Consider the following 14,484-nt stretch of genomic DNA (forward strand, 5'->3'; position numbering starts at 1 on the left):
CTCCACAACTTTGTCCCTGACCTGTTTGGGGAGCTCATTGGTCTTCATAGTGCTGCTTGCTTGGTGGTGACCCTTGCTTAGTGGTGTTGCAGACTCTGGGGCCTTTCAGAACAGGTGTATATATACTGAGATCATATGACAGATCATGTGACACTTAGATTGCACACAGGTGGACTTTATTTAACGAATTATGTGACTTCTGAAGGTAATTGGTTGCACCAGATCTTATTTAGGGGCTTCGTAGCAAAAAGGGTGAATACATATTTCTTTTCCGTTTTTTTTTTTTTTAAACAAGTTATTTTTTTCATTTCACTTCACCAATTTGGACTATTTTGTGTATGTCCAGTATATGAAATCCAAATAAAAATATATTTAAATTCCAGGTTGTAATGCAACAAAATAGGAAAAACGCCAAGGGGGTGAATACTTTTGCAAGGTACTGTAACTGTCACACCAGAGAGCGCAAACTGAGTTTTTTAAACACTGTTGGACATTGTAGAGATGGGGGGTAGGGCATCCTCACAGAGGAGAGTTTCGGTACAGACCAGCTCAAGAATAGGCTATAATATATTCTTCCATATTATCAGCTTGCCTACTCCCAACATTAACTCTAACATGCATTTAGTCGTAATGACTCAAATGATTTGTAATGGCAATTAATTTATGCACTGCAGTAGCCTAGTTCATGGCATTGTGGCTATAGCCTACCCATCAAATAAAACATGCACTTAGTGCTGAGTCTCTTTGGTAATCTGTAAGTATTCAAAAGGTATGAAAATATCATGTGGTCTAATATAAAAATATACCATTTAAAATGTAGAGCCTGTGCACTCGGCCTAACCTCTGTTGCTTCCGCTGTGGATCCGTTGTGTAGATGGCAACACACTTGGGATGTTGAAGTATAGTCAGGTTAAGTGCTGGAATTTAAACTGTTTTAAAAAGCGGACTACATCAAGGCTAGCTTATACCACATGTCCAGCATGTGCACATGCGTTTTGCCATATGTTATTTGCCAGATGTCTATCCCGCATTTACTGAACAATGATGCACATGTGCTTCGCAAGGCTGCAGAATGGAATGCAGCCTGGAGAAGATCATGTTCACCCTGTTCGACCAAAGCTAATAATTAGAACAGGTGAAGGTTATTCTCCAATCGACCTACTAGTATCATAGGCTGGCAGAGCTACCAACAGACTGGCGTGCACAAGGGCGCTTTATAAAAATTCTGTCACTTATCTCTAGCAACATCAATAAATTGAACTGGTTGTTCACATATAGAGTACTGATTTCAAATCACTAGCTTGTACTGCATGATGGCATGCTAAATTACACACAGAACCGTTCTGTGCATATTCATTTTGAATGACATTCTGTTGGCTGGTTTCCTGAAAAGCCAACAGGGTGCACTACCCAAGTGTAGTAATGATGAATTGTTCCAGAGTCATTCTTACCAGAGAGACATTTCCAGTCATTCATCCGATTATATTATTGTCTCTAACTACACAATAGTCCTCATCATTTGGCCTATGTATGGTGCCACCCCCGCCATGGAACTTTTATGAACTTCTGTTTGTACCACCGCATGGTAATGCAACGCACGAGTTGAAAATATTGAACGCATGCAATATACAGAACGCACCGCAGCCTAGTGCGGCATCCCAAACATGGCGTTGCGGACTGCTCCATTGACAATGAAGTACTTCTGCCGGAATGCTGAGTTTGACACATCTTGTGGACATGAAGCTTTACGCCTTGATAACACCGATAATGTTTTTGCGCAAAATAGTATGCCGCATCATCTGGATAGGTATGCAACAAAAGTTCAACATTCCCCTTCTGCTGTAATTTCTGTCAAGCCGTCTTCGCACAGTTTGACACATATGAACGTATAAACCACACATAACACACTGCCTCTGCAACGCAATGCTGCAAGGAAAACACCACGTTCCATTGTATATGAATGTACTTCTGGTGTACCAAAATGCATGTACTTCTGGTGTACCAAATAAACACTGTTGGTGTGATTGAGGCGTTCGGCTACCAAAAGGCTTACGCTTCGAACACACCGACAGTGCTATTGCGCAAAATAGTATGCAGCATCATATGGATATGTATGCAACAAAAGTTCAACATTCACCTTCTGCTACCATTTCTGTCAAGTCGTCTACTCATACAGTTTGACGCATACCTTCATAAATCCAAAGTATGCACCACAGCAAACGTACCACAACTGCCTTGCAGTGCTGCAAGGCAAACGCAGCGTTTCATTGGAAATTAATGCAATTCTGGTGTACCAAAATGCAAAGACGCTGTGTGATCGAGGAGTTAGAATGACAAACCTTGATCTCCGTGTGATCGAGGCGTTAGACTACCAAAGACTTAGAATGACAAACGTTGATCTTTGATTAGCATAATATACACTTAATCGGTCATCTCGATTTGATGTCAGTGTGCATATTGCATTGGTCTATCGTTTCATCCACCACCGACTTGAAAGACAACGAGCAGTTCAGACGGTGCAATCTCCCTCAAATAACAAAGCATTGTCTAAAACACTGCAAAAAGCAAGTCAAAGCTATTTTGAGTCAGTCATGTCTGGATGTCTGTAGGAAGAAAAGGCAATATAGGAATAGCACAAACTCTCATGCTGACTTTGGAATGTCCACATCCATAGGAATGGAGTGAAAGTCTCGAGTGAAAGTTTCGCATTTTACATATACACCTTTTCACGCTCTTTCTGGGGTTCTCACAAAGTGATGCAGGATACCCCACACAAACGTTGGTGCTCTTTGCTCCCTCTCTCTCGCACCCTGCACCAGGCTCTTTGCTCTACCGGCAACTCCTTATCTCTCCTCATTGTTCCTTCCCTGCGAAAGCAGCTGAGGTGGGGTTTTTTTTATTTGGGGCAAAAGGCTGAGATCCGCAAATCTCAAGAAAATCCCCAGGAGAGAATATAACAATTTGCTTCTCAGACGATAACAGCAATTGCAATGTTATCACACATAGATGCCTGACTTTAGTGTCTCTCTCTAGCTCTCTCTCAATTCGATTTCAATTTAAGGGACTTTATTGGCATGGGAAACATATGTTAACATTGCCAAAGCAAGTGAAATATATAATAAACAAAAGTGAAATAAACAATAAAAAACAACATTACATTCGCAAAAGTTCCATAACAATAAAGACATTTCAAATGTCATATTATGTCTATTTACAGTGTTGTAATGATGTGCAAATAGTTAAAGTGCAAAAGGGAAAATAAATAAACATAAATACAGGTTGTACAGGCTTCTTAGGGCTGCAATCCCATTAACGGGATCGATATGACAACAGCCAGTGAAAGTGCAGGGCGCCAAATTCAAACAACAGAAATCTCATAATTAAAATTGCTCAAACATACAAGTATCTTATACCATTTTAAAGGCAATCTTGTTCTTAATCCCACCACAGTGTCCGATTTCAAAAAGGCTTTACAGCGAAAGCACCACAAACGATTATGTTAGGTCACCGCCAAATCACAGAAAAACACAGCCATTTTTCCAGCCAAAGACAGGAGTCACAAAAAGCAGAAATAGGATCAAATTAATCACTAACCTTTGATGATCTTCATCAGATGACACTCATAGGACTTCATGTTACACAATACATGTATGTTTTGTTCGGTAAAGTTCATATTTATATAAAAAAATCTCAGTATACATTGCCGCGTTATGTTCAGTAGTTCCAAAAACATCCGGTGATTTTGCAGAGAGACACATCAATTTCCAGAAATACTCATAATAAACGTTGATCAAAGATACAAGTGTTATACATGGAATTTTAGATCCACTTCTCCTTAATGCAACCACTGTGTCAGATTTCAAAAAAGCTTTACGGAAAAGCAAACCATGCAATAATCTGAGGTCGGCGCTCAGAGCCCAATCAAGACAAAAAGATATCCACCATATTGTGCAGTCAACAGAAGTCAGAAATAACATTATAAATATTCACTTACCTTTGATGATCTTCATCAGAATGCACTCCCAGGAATCGCAGTTTCACAATAAATGTTTGATTTGTTCAATAATGTCCATCATTTATGTCCAAATAGCTACTTTTGTTAGCGCATTTGGTAAACAAATCAAAACTCACGAAGCGCATTCACTAGTTGCAGACGAAATGTCAAAAAGTTCCGTTACAGTCCGTAGAAACATGTCAAACGATGTATGGAATCAATCTTTAGGATGTTTTTAACATAAATCTTCAATAATTTTCCAACCGGAGAATTCCTTTGTCTTCAGAAAAAGCAAATAAAACGGGAGCTACCTCTCATGTGAATGCGCGTGACCAGCTCCTGGCACTCTGCCAGACCTCTGACTCAATCCCGTCTCATTCAGTCCCCCTTTACAGTAGAAGCCTCAAACAAGTTTCTAAAGACCGTTGACATCTGGTGGAAGCCGTAGGAAGTGCAACATGACCAATATCCCACTGTATCTTCAATAGGGGCTGAGTTGAAAATCGACCAACCTCAGATTTCCCACTTCCTGGTTGGATTTTTTCTCAGGTTTTTGCCTGCCATATGAGTTCTGTTATACTCACAGACATAATTCAAACAGTTTTAGAAACGTCAGAGTGTTTTCTATCCAGATATACTAATAATATGCATATATTAGCAACTGGGACTGAGGAGCAGGCAGTTTACTCTGGGCACTTTATCCATCCAAGTTACTCAATACTGCCCCCAGCCATAAGAAGTTTTAACAATGGTGTTTGTTCTTCACTGGTTGCCCTTTTCTTGTTGCAACAGCTCACAAATATTGCTGCTGTGATTACACACTGTGGTATTTCACCCAATAGATATAGGAGTTTATAAAAAATGTATTTGTATTTTCTTTGTGGATCTGTGTAATCCGAGGGAAATATGTGTCTATAATATGGTCATACATTTGGCAGGAGGTGTCACGCCCTGACCTTAGAGATCCTTGTCATTCTCTATGTTTGGTTAGGTCAGGGTGTGATTTGGGTGGGCATTCTATGTTCTCTATTTCTTCGTGTTTGGCCAAGTGTGGTTGCCAATCAGAGGCAGCTGTCTTTCATTGTCTCTGCTTGGGGATCATACGTAGGCAGCCCTTTTTACCTCCTTCAGTGTGGGATCTTGTCTTTGTTTGAGTGCATGTAGTTTGCACGACAAAGCTTTTCGTTTGTTGTATTGTTTATTGTTTTTCTTGGTGGAACATTTAAATAAAATAATGTACGCCTACCACGCTGCACCTTGGTCTCCTTCCGACGACAAACGTTACAGGAGGTTATGAAGTGCAGCTCAGTTTCCACCTTAGTTTGTGGGCAGTGCACATTGCCTTTCTTCTCTTGAGAGCCAGGTCTCTTTCTCAACATCAAGGCTATGTTCACTGAGTTTGTACATAATAAGATTTCAGTCACAGTGGTCAGGTATTCTGCCACTATGTACTCTCTGTTTTAGGGCCAAATAGCTTTCTAGTTTGCTCTGTTTTTTGTAAATTCTTTCCAATGTGTCAAGTAATTATCTTTTTGTTTTCTCATGATTTGGTTGGTGTTAAGATAATGGGCATAATGCCAACCCATAGATGGTGCTAGTGGGGCACCTTTCTAGGATATACAGTTGAAGTCGAAGTTTACATACACTTAGGTTGGAGTCATTAAAAGTCGTTTTTCAACCACTCCACAAATTTCTTGTTCACAAACTATAGTTTTGGCAAGTCGGTTAGGACATCTGCTTTGTGCATGACAAAAGTAATTTTTCCAACAATTGTTTACAGACAGATTATTTCACTTATAATTCACTGTATCACAATTCCAGTGGGTCAGAAGTTTACATACACTGACTTGACTATGCCATTAAACAGCTTGGAAAATTCCAGAAAATGATGTCATGGCTTTAGAAGCTTCTGATAGGCTAATTGACATCATTTGAGTCAATTGGAGGTATACCTGTGGATGTATTTCAAGGCCTACCTTCAAAATCAGTGCCTCTTTGCTTGACATCATGGGAAAATCAAAAGAAATCAGCCAAGACCTCATAAAAAAATTGTAGACCTCCACAAGTCTGGTTCATCCTTGGGAGCAATTTCCAAATGCCTGAAAGTATCACGTTCATCTGTACAAACAATAGTACACAAGTATAAACACCATGGGACCACGCAGCCGTCATACCGCTCAGGAAGGAGATGCGTTCTGTCTCCTAGAGATGAACGTACTTTGGTGCGAAAAGTGCAAATCAATCCCAGAACAACAGCATGGGACCTTGTGAAGATGCTGGAGGAAACAGGTACAAAATTATCTATATCCACAGTAAAACGAGTCCTATATCAACATAACCTGAAAGGCCGCTTAGCACGGAAGAAGCCACTGCTCCAAAACCGCCATAAAAAAACAGACTATGGTTTGCAACTGCACATGGGGACAAAGATTGTAATTTTTGCAGAAATGTCTGATGAAACAAAAATAGAACTGTTTAGCCATAATGACCACCGTTATGTTTGGAGGAAAAAGGGAGAGGCTTGCAAGCCGAAGAACACCATCCCAACCGTGAAGCACGGGGGTGGCAGCATCATGTTGTGGGGGTGCTTTGCTGCAGGAGGGACTGGTGCACTTCACAAAATAGATGGCATCATGAGGTAGGAAAATTCGGTCGATATATTGAAGCAACATCTCAAGGCATCAGTCAGGAAGTTAAAGCTTGGTCGCAAGTCTTCCAAATGGACAATGACCCCAACCATACTTCCAACGTTGTGGCAAAATGGCTTAAGGACAACAAAGTCAAGGTATTGGAGTGGCCATCACAAAGCCCTGACCTCAATCCTATAGATTTTGTGGGCAGAACTGAAAAATCGTGTGCGAGCAAGGAGGCCTACAAACCTGACTCAGTTGCACCAGCTCTGTCAGGAGGAATGGGCCAAAATTCACCCAACATATTGTGGGAAGCCTGTGGAAGGCTACCCGAAACGTTTGACCCAAGTTAAACAATTTAAAGGCAATGCTACCAAATACTAATTGATTGTATGTAAACTTCTGACCCACTGGGAATGTGATGAAAGAAATAAAAGCTGAAATAAATCATTCTCTCTACTATTATTCTGACATTTCACATTCTTAAAATAAAGTGGTGGTCTTAACTGACCTAAGACAGGGAATTTTTACTAGGATTAAATGTCAGAAATTGTGAAAAACTGAGTTCAAATGTATTTGGCTAAGGTGTATGTAAACTTACGACTTCAAATAAAATAAAATAAAATAAAATGTATTTGTCACATACACATGGTTAGCAGATGTTAATGCGAGTGTAGCGAAATGCTTGTGCTTCTAGTTCCGACAATGCAGTAATAACCAATGAGTAATCTAACCTAACAATTCCACAACTACTACCTTATACACACAAGTGTAAAGGGATAAAGAATATGTACATAAATGTATATGAATGAGTGATGGTACAGAACGGCATAGGCAAGATGCAGTAGATGGTATAGAGTACAGTATATACATATGAGATGAGTAATGTAGGGTATATAAACATAAAGTGGCATAGTTTAAAGTGGCTAGTGATACATGTATTACATAAAGATGGCAAGATGCCAAGATGCAGTAGATGATATAGAGTACAGTAAATACATATACATATGAGATGAGTAATGTAGGGTATGTAAACATTATATTAAGTGGCATTGTTGCAAGTGGCTAGTGATACATTTTACATAAATTTCCATCAATTCCCATTATTAAAGTGGCTGGAGTTGAGTCCGTCTGTTGGCAGCGGCCACTAAATGTTAGTGGTGGCTGTTTAACAGTCTGATGGCCTTGAGATAGAAGCTGTTTTTCAGTCTCTCGGTCCCTGCTTTGATGCACCTGTACTGACCTCGCCTTCTGGATGATAGCGGGGTAAACAGGCAGTGGCTCGGGTGGTTGTTGTCTTTGATGATCTTTATGGCCTTCCTGTGACATCGGAGGGTGTAGGTGTCCTAGAGGGCTGGTAGTTTCCGCAGACCTCACTACCCTCTGGAGAGCCTTACGGTTGTGGGCGGAGCAGTTGCCTTACCAGGCGGTGATACAGCCCGACGGGATGCTCTCGATTGTGCATCTGTAGAAGTTTGTGAGTGTTTTTGGTGACAAGCCGAATTTCTTCAGCCTCCTGAGGTTGAAGAGGCGCTACTGCGCCTTCTTCACCACGCTGTCTGTGTGGGTGGACCAATTCAATTTGTCCGTGATGTGTACACCGAGGAACTTAAAACTTACTACCCTCTCCACTACTGTCCCGTCAATGTGGATAGGGGGGTACTCCCTCTGCTGTTTCCTGAAGTCCACAATCATCTCCTTTGTTTTGTTGACGTTGAGTGTGAGGTTATTTTCCTGACACCACACTCCGAGGGCCCTCACCTCCTCCTCCCTGTAGGCCGTCTCGTCGTTGTTGGTAATCAAGCCTACCACTGTAGTGTCGTCTGCAAACTTGATGATTGAGTTGGAGGCGTGCATGGCCACGCAGTCGTGGGTGAACAGGGAGTACAGGAGAGGGCTCAGAACGCACACTTGTGGCGCCCAAGTGTTGAGGATCAGCGGGGTGGAGATGTTGTTACCTACCCTCACCACCTGGGGGCGAGTTTGGATGGCACTATGGTGTTAAATGCTGAGCTGTAGTCGGTGAACAGCATTCTCACATAGGTATTCCTCTTGTCCAGATGGGTTAGGGCAGTGTGCAGTGTGGTTGTGATTGCGTCGTCTGTGGACCTATTGGGTCGGTAAGCAAATTGGAGTGAGTCTAGGGTGTCAGGTAGGGTGGAGGTGATATGGTCCTTGACTAGTCTCTCAAAACACTTCATGATGACGGAAGTGAGTGCTATGGGGCGGTAGTCGTTTAGCTCAGTTATCTTAGCTTTCTTGGGAACAGGAACAATGGTGGCCCTCTTGAAGCATGTGGGAACAGCAGACTGGGATAAGGATTGATTGAATATGTCTGTAAACACACCAGCCAGCTGGTCTGCGCATGCTCTGAGGACGCGGCTGGGAATGCTGTCTGGGCCTGCAGCCTTGCGAGGGTTAACATGTTTAAATGTTTTACTCACCTCGGCTGCAGTGAAGGAGAGAGGTTTTGGTAGCGGGCCATGTCAGTGGCACAGTATTGTCCTCAAAGCGAGCAAAAAAGTTTTTTTTTTCTGGGAGCAAGACATCCATCGTGGTCCGCGACGGGGGTGGTTTTCTTCTTGTAATCCGTGATTGACTGTAGACCCTGCCACATACCTCTTGTGTCTGAGCTGTTGAATTGCGACTCTACTTTGTCTCTATACTGGCACTTAGCTTGTTTGATTGCCTTGCGGAAGGAATAGCTACACTGTTTGTATTCGGTCATGTTTCCGGTCACCTTGCCCTGGTTAAAAGCAGTGGTTCGTGCTTTCAGTTTCACGCGAATGCTGCCATCAATCCACAGTTTCTGGTTTGGGAATGTTTTAATCGTTGCTGTGGATATTACGTCGCCGATGCACTTTCTAATGAACTCGCTCACCGGATCAGCGTATTCGTCAATGTTGTTGTTGGATGCAATGCGGAACATATCCCAATCCACGTGATCGAAGCAGTCTTGAAGCGTGGAATCAGATTGGTCGGACCAGCGTTGAACAGACCTGAGCGCTGGAGCTTCTTGTTTTAGTTTCTGGTTGTAGGCTGAAAGCAACAAAATGGAGTCGTGGTAAGCTTTTCCGAAAGGAGGGTGGGGGAGGGCCTTATATGCGTCGCGGAAGTTAGAATAACAATGATCCAGGGTTTTACCAGCCCTGGTAGCACAATCGATATGCTGATAGAATTTAGGGAGTTTTGTTTTCAGATTAGCCTTGTTAAAATCCCCAGCTACGTTGAATGCAGCCTCAGGGTGTGTGGTTTCCAGTTTACATAGAGTCAGATAAAGTTCGTTCAGGGCTGTCGATGTGTCTGCTTGGGGGGGAATATATACGGCTGTGATTATAATCGAAGAGAATTCCCTTGGTAGATAATGTGATCGACATTTGATTGTGAGGAATTCTAAGTCAGGTGAACAGAATGACTTGAGTTCCTGTATGTTGTTATGATCACACCACGTCTCGTTGATCATAAGGCATACCCCCCCGCCCCTCTTCTTACCAGAAAGATGTTTGTTTCTGTCGGCGCGATGCGTGAAGAAACCATGTGGCTGCACCGACTCAGTTAGCGTCTCTCGAGTGAGCCATGTTTCCGTGAAGCAAAGAACGTTACAGTCTCTGATGTCTCTCTGGAAAGCTACACTTCAAATGTATGAACAGGTGCATTATGAGTGTCTGATTAGAATGTTGTGACCTGTAACATGTAACACCTGAGTAAAGGATTATGCTTGTATTTTACCAAACTCTCCGACGTGAGTTATTCACATACACATAATTACATGGTGTCAGAGAAATGAACCCAAAGCCAAGCGCTACAGAAAAGAGGACAAGGTATGTGGATAATATAATCGCTGTCGGATAAATGCAAAGAAGTGGAACAAATGAGCAAGGACGATGAGCCTCCATTGTCTCTCAGGCAAATTCCAGAGCATAGCGCCATGGACATGAAAGGCGATTTGTATCAAAACTGATTTTTTTGTAGTGATCAGTGGGAGAGTTATGAAATCGCTAGGGTCTTAGATAAAAATGACCTGCACGTGCGAGTGGCAACACTGCTTAGTTTTATTGGAAGAGAGTGCCATATGCTTTCTATATCTGGGTAGTGTTGCCAACTCCTCAGTAAGGAAAGTAGCTATTGGCTGTCCTAAAAGTGTCTAGAAATCACTAAATGACATCATCACCTAATTTGCATAATTGGCCATGTAATTGTGATGGACACTGTAGGAGAGAGGAATAATGTCATGGGAGAGACAAAACGTGAGTAAAAAACACCCTAAATATGTTTAGAACTACAAATGAACTTTCTTCTGTCGATTCTTGTTTTTTTTAATGTCCCAATTCCAACCCCCCTCCTTTATCCGGGCTTGGGACCGGTAAGTGACCCAAAAGAGACACTCTGGCAGATTTACTTAGTTTTTTTTATTTTTTATGTATTTTTAATTCTAATTTAATTTTTCTTAATTTGGTTTGGTTTTTAACCTTATGGTCCACTTAGGAGCCTACAACAACAATTTTTAACCATACATTTTTTTTACATTTTTTGTATACAATCTACATTAACAATCTAAATGGACCAAAAAGAGACAATAGAAAAAACTGTCAATGGCAATGTGAGAAAATTATGGTAACTAGTCTGGCCCTAATTCAGGTTAATAGTTTTTTTTCAGACCCCCCTCCACACACACACATGCTGTGCTGGCTCACAGAAAGAGTGGGTCATCGTCATTTTTGGTCAAGGCTCTCTATGGCATTGTTCAGCAACTGAGGGAGCTGACTTAAATGAGTTAGCAGCTGATGTGCCAAAAAGCTGCAAAACATTATCAGGCAGCTGGTGCTCATAGCAAGCCTCACCAGACAGCTTCAGTCCATATCGAATGTACAGGATGGAGTTAAGGGTCTGCATGGACATCCGATTTCTAAGTTTGCTTTTTACCACACTCATCTGGCTGAATACTCTCTCGACTTCAGCATTCGAGTGTGGTAAGGACAACACAGACACAGCAGCCATGGCAAGTTCTTGAAACGGGTTGATATCAGCTGCCTCCCTGAACTTCCAAATCTCACTCCAGAAGCGCAGTGTGTTTTTTGTCTCATTCCATTTACTAAGATGGATGGCACGCCATTGCTGGACAATCTTGTCTATCTCTGCAGGGGAGTAAACAAGGAGTGTGGCTATTTTTTCTTTTTCTCCAAGGCTCTTATTGTGCTTTAGAGTTTCCTCCACATTGAAAACTGACATGTACTGCAATGCTTCGATGTTGTGGGCAGTCTCAACCTCAACTCATTAGTGAGATAGATGGAGAAGGCTACACACCGCTTTCGGGCATTGTTTTCATCCTCAGGCGCAAGGTGGAGCTCAGCTGCCTTTGATTCAAAAAGGTAACCAAGGTACGGTTTGGGACTGATGTATCCATCTATTGGCCCTTTGAGTACATCAACATTTGCCAGTGGATTCAGCACCCTGCTGCTCACAGACTTGATCAGGCTAACCAAGCTGTCAAGTAGCTTAAGAGGATCTACTTGCTCTCCCTCAAAAGCCTTGATGGAGAACTGTACCTCACCCAGCACTGACTTCCAAAAATCAGATACAATAGGTTTTGAGGATCACTGTACATGGAGTATAAAACCTCAGCCATGTAGCAGTGTTCACTGGACTTGGTGACTGCGAAATGCAGCCTAAGCTCCTCCCACTGGTCCAAAATGCATGAAACCGCGGGTTCAATGGAGAGCCAACGTGTGGCACACACCGTAGTTATCTGTAAAGGTTTCTCCCCACAGTTGATGATCTCATATATGGCATTGTAGGCCTCCCTGTGCTTTGGAGTCACTGAAAACCAGTTATAAGTCTCTCGTAACAAGTACTCCACACTACGGGGGATGGGGTCATTGGAAGCATGACTTACAGCAAGAAGCAGAGAGTGGCACACACAGCGAATAAGAACCAGATATTTGAGGCCATACTCCTCCTTCAGCACTTTATGGACCCCATTGTTAATCCCCGTCATAACAGAGGCATTGTCAGTCCCTATCCCCGGGGGTTTCTATTTTTGAAGACAACACTTCTCAAGGAAAGCCACAACAGCACAGGGCTATAGATTTGGCTTCTCCTCCCTCCAACTCAACAAGCCCCAGAAATGTTGATACAATTGCCTGCTTGGTGTCACTAAAGTACCTTATCACAACCCCCAGGTACTTTGAAACACTTATATCCGTGGACTCATCAAGGAGGAGGCTGAAACGCTGGTCACCCACATCTGCGACCAACTTTTTCAGAAAGTATGGTGCTTGAACACCATTAATAATTTCTGTGCACTTTGTCCTGTGCATTTTGAAGTGGGTAGCAGCAGTGGAGTCTGAGAAAGCAGCTCTACATGCTTCTCCAATGTGATCACATGCCAGCATGGAACAGTGTTCAGCGATAGCAAATGCCATGGTGGCCTCAGCCTTTTTTGCAGAGTAAATTATTTTGTTTTGGGTGGAACTGTTATAAGACTTTGCCTTTTGAGTATGGTTTTGAGTTGTCATGTGTTTTTTTACATCACTAAGTTTGGCGTAGAAATCAGCCTTACAATACAGGCAGTATGCCCGTGTATCATCTCCAATAAACGGCTTCAACCAGCCTTTGAATGCAGGGTTCGATTCCCACTCCTTTCTGTATTTTTGAGTGTACAGTTTAGACTGAGACATGATGAGCTAGCCAGCTAGATGTTTAGCTTATGACACAGAGAGGCACACACACAGTGGACAAGGTGAGTAAGTGACTGAGGCTGTGTGAGTCAAATGCAGTGATTTATTTTTGATAAAGAACATTTTACATTTACATCCCGCCCTGGCTTACAGCGGCGGCTTCCCGCATGCGCGATTCATTTGCAGTCTGGACACGGAGGGGTGAACATCTCCTGCTCTGACTGCAGCTGGGAGGGACTGCTGCGCGAGGACTGGGCCGCCTGTGAGTGCTTTGGGGGGTGGGGCCCACGGCAGCACCCGCTGCTCGTTGAGAAGAGTAAGAACGATACGTGCTTTCACGTCAGAGTCTCCAAAAGTCACCAATAACACCAGGAAAAGTCGCTAGTCGAGTTTTTGAAAATGTGTCGCTAGAGGGGTCTGAATACTCGCTAAATATAGCGACAAAGTCGCTAAGTTGGCAACACTGTATCTGGGGGAAGAGGACAGGAACAATTCAAAGAAAATCCTTGACGTTTTACAAAGACATTTTGAACCCAATCGTAATGTGATTTATGAAAGATTCATCTTTAACACGTGAACAAACTCAATCAGAGACGTCTGATCAATATGTTGTGAGGCTGCGTCAATTGTCTGATTCATGTGATTTCGGGGTCAATGAGAAACGAAATGGCATGCTGCGCAAACTGCAATTTACACTGACTAAGAGCCATAGATATATGCAGAGCAAGCGAACAGACGAAGATCCAATTTAATAAGATGAACACTGTCCCTGAACAGGCAAAATCTGTCAATTATGTCATTCAGAACAAATACAGACCATGTCGCTAAAAAATGGAAACATAATTCATCGGACAGTGATGCAAGGCGGAAAAATACTAAAGATGGATGCATGTACTGAGGATCAACACATGCAAGAGCCAAATGCCCATATGGGGTTATATGCAAATGATCTGGGAAAAAAGAAAACATTTGCTAAAGCGTGCAGACAAAGTAAGCTTGTCAATCTGCTAGAACAGGATACATGCAGTGATCAAGCGACATGCTATACATGACAGATGTCAATTTTGTTCAAAGTGTCAAAGATAAATGGTTTACAAACGTAAAGCTTGCCCCACTGACATGTGATAACTGTGATTATGATCAAATCAGCACTATCAAATGCAAGCTGTTAACAACTGTTAAT

This window comes from Salvelinus fontinalis, chromosome 18 (genome assembly GCF_029448725.1).
Source record: "Salvelinus fontinalis isolate EN_2023a chromosome 18, ASM2944872v1, whole genome shotgun sequence".
NCBI classification, from domain to species: Eukaryota; Metazoa; Chordata; class Actinopteri; order Salmoniformes; family Salmonidae; genus Salvelinus; species Salvelinus fontinalis.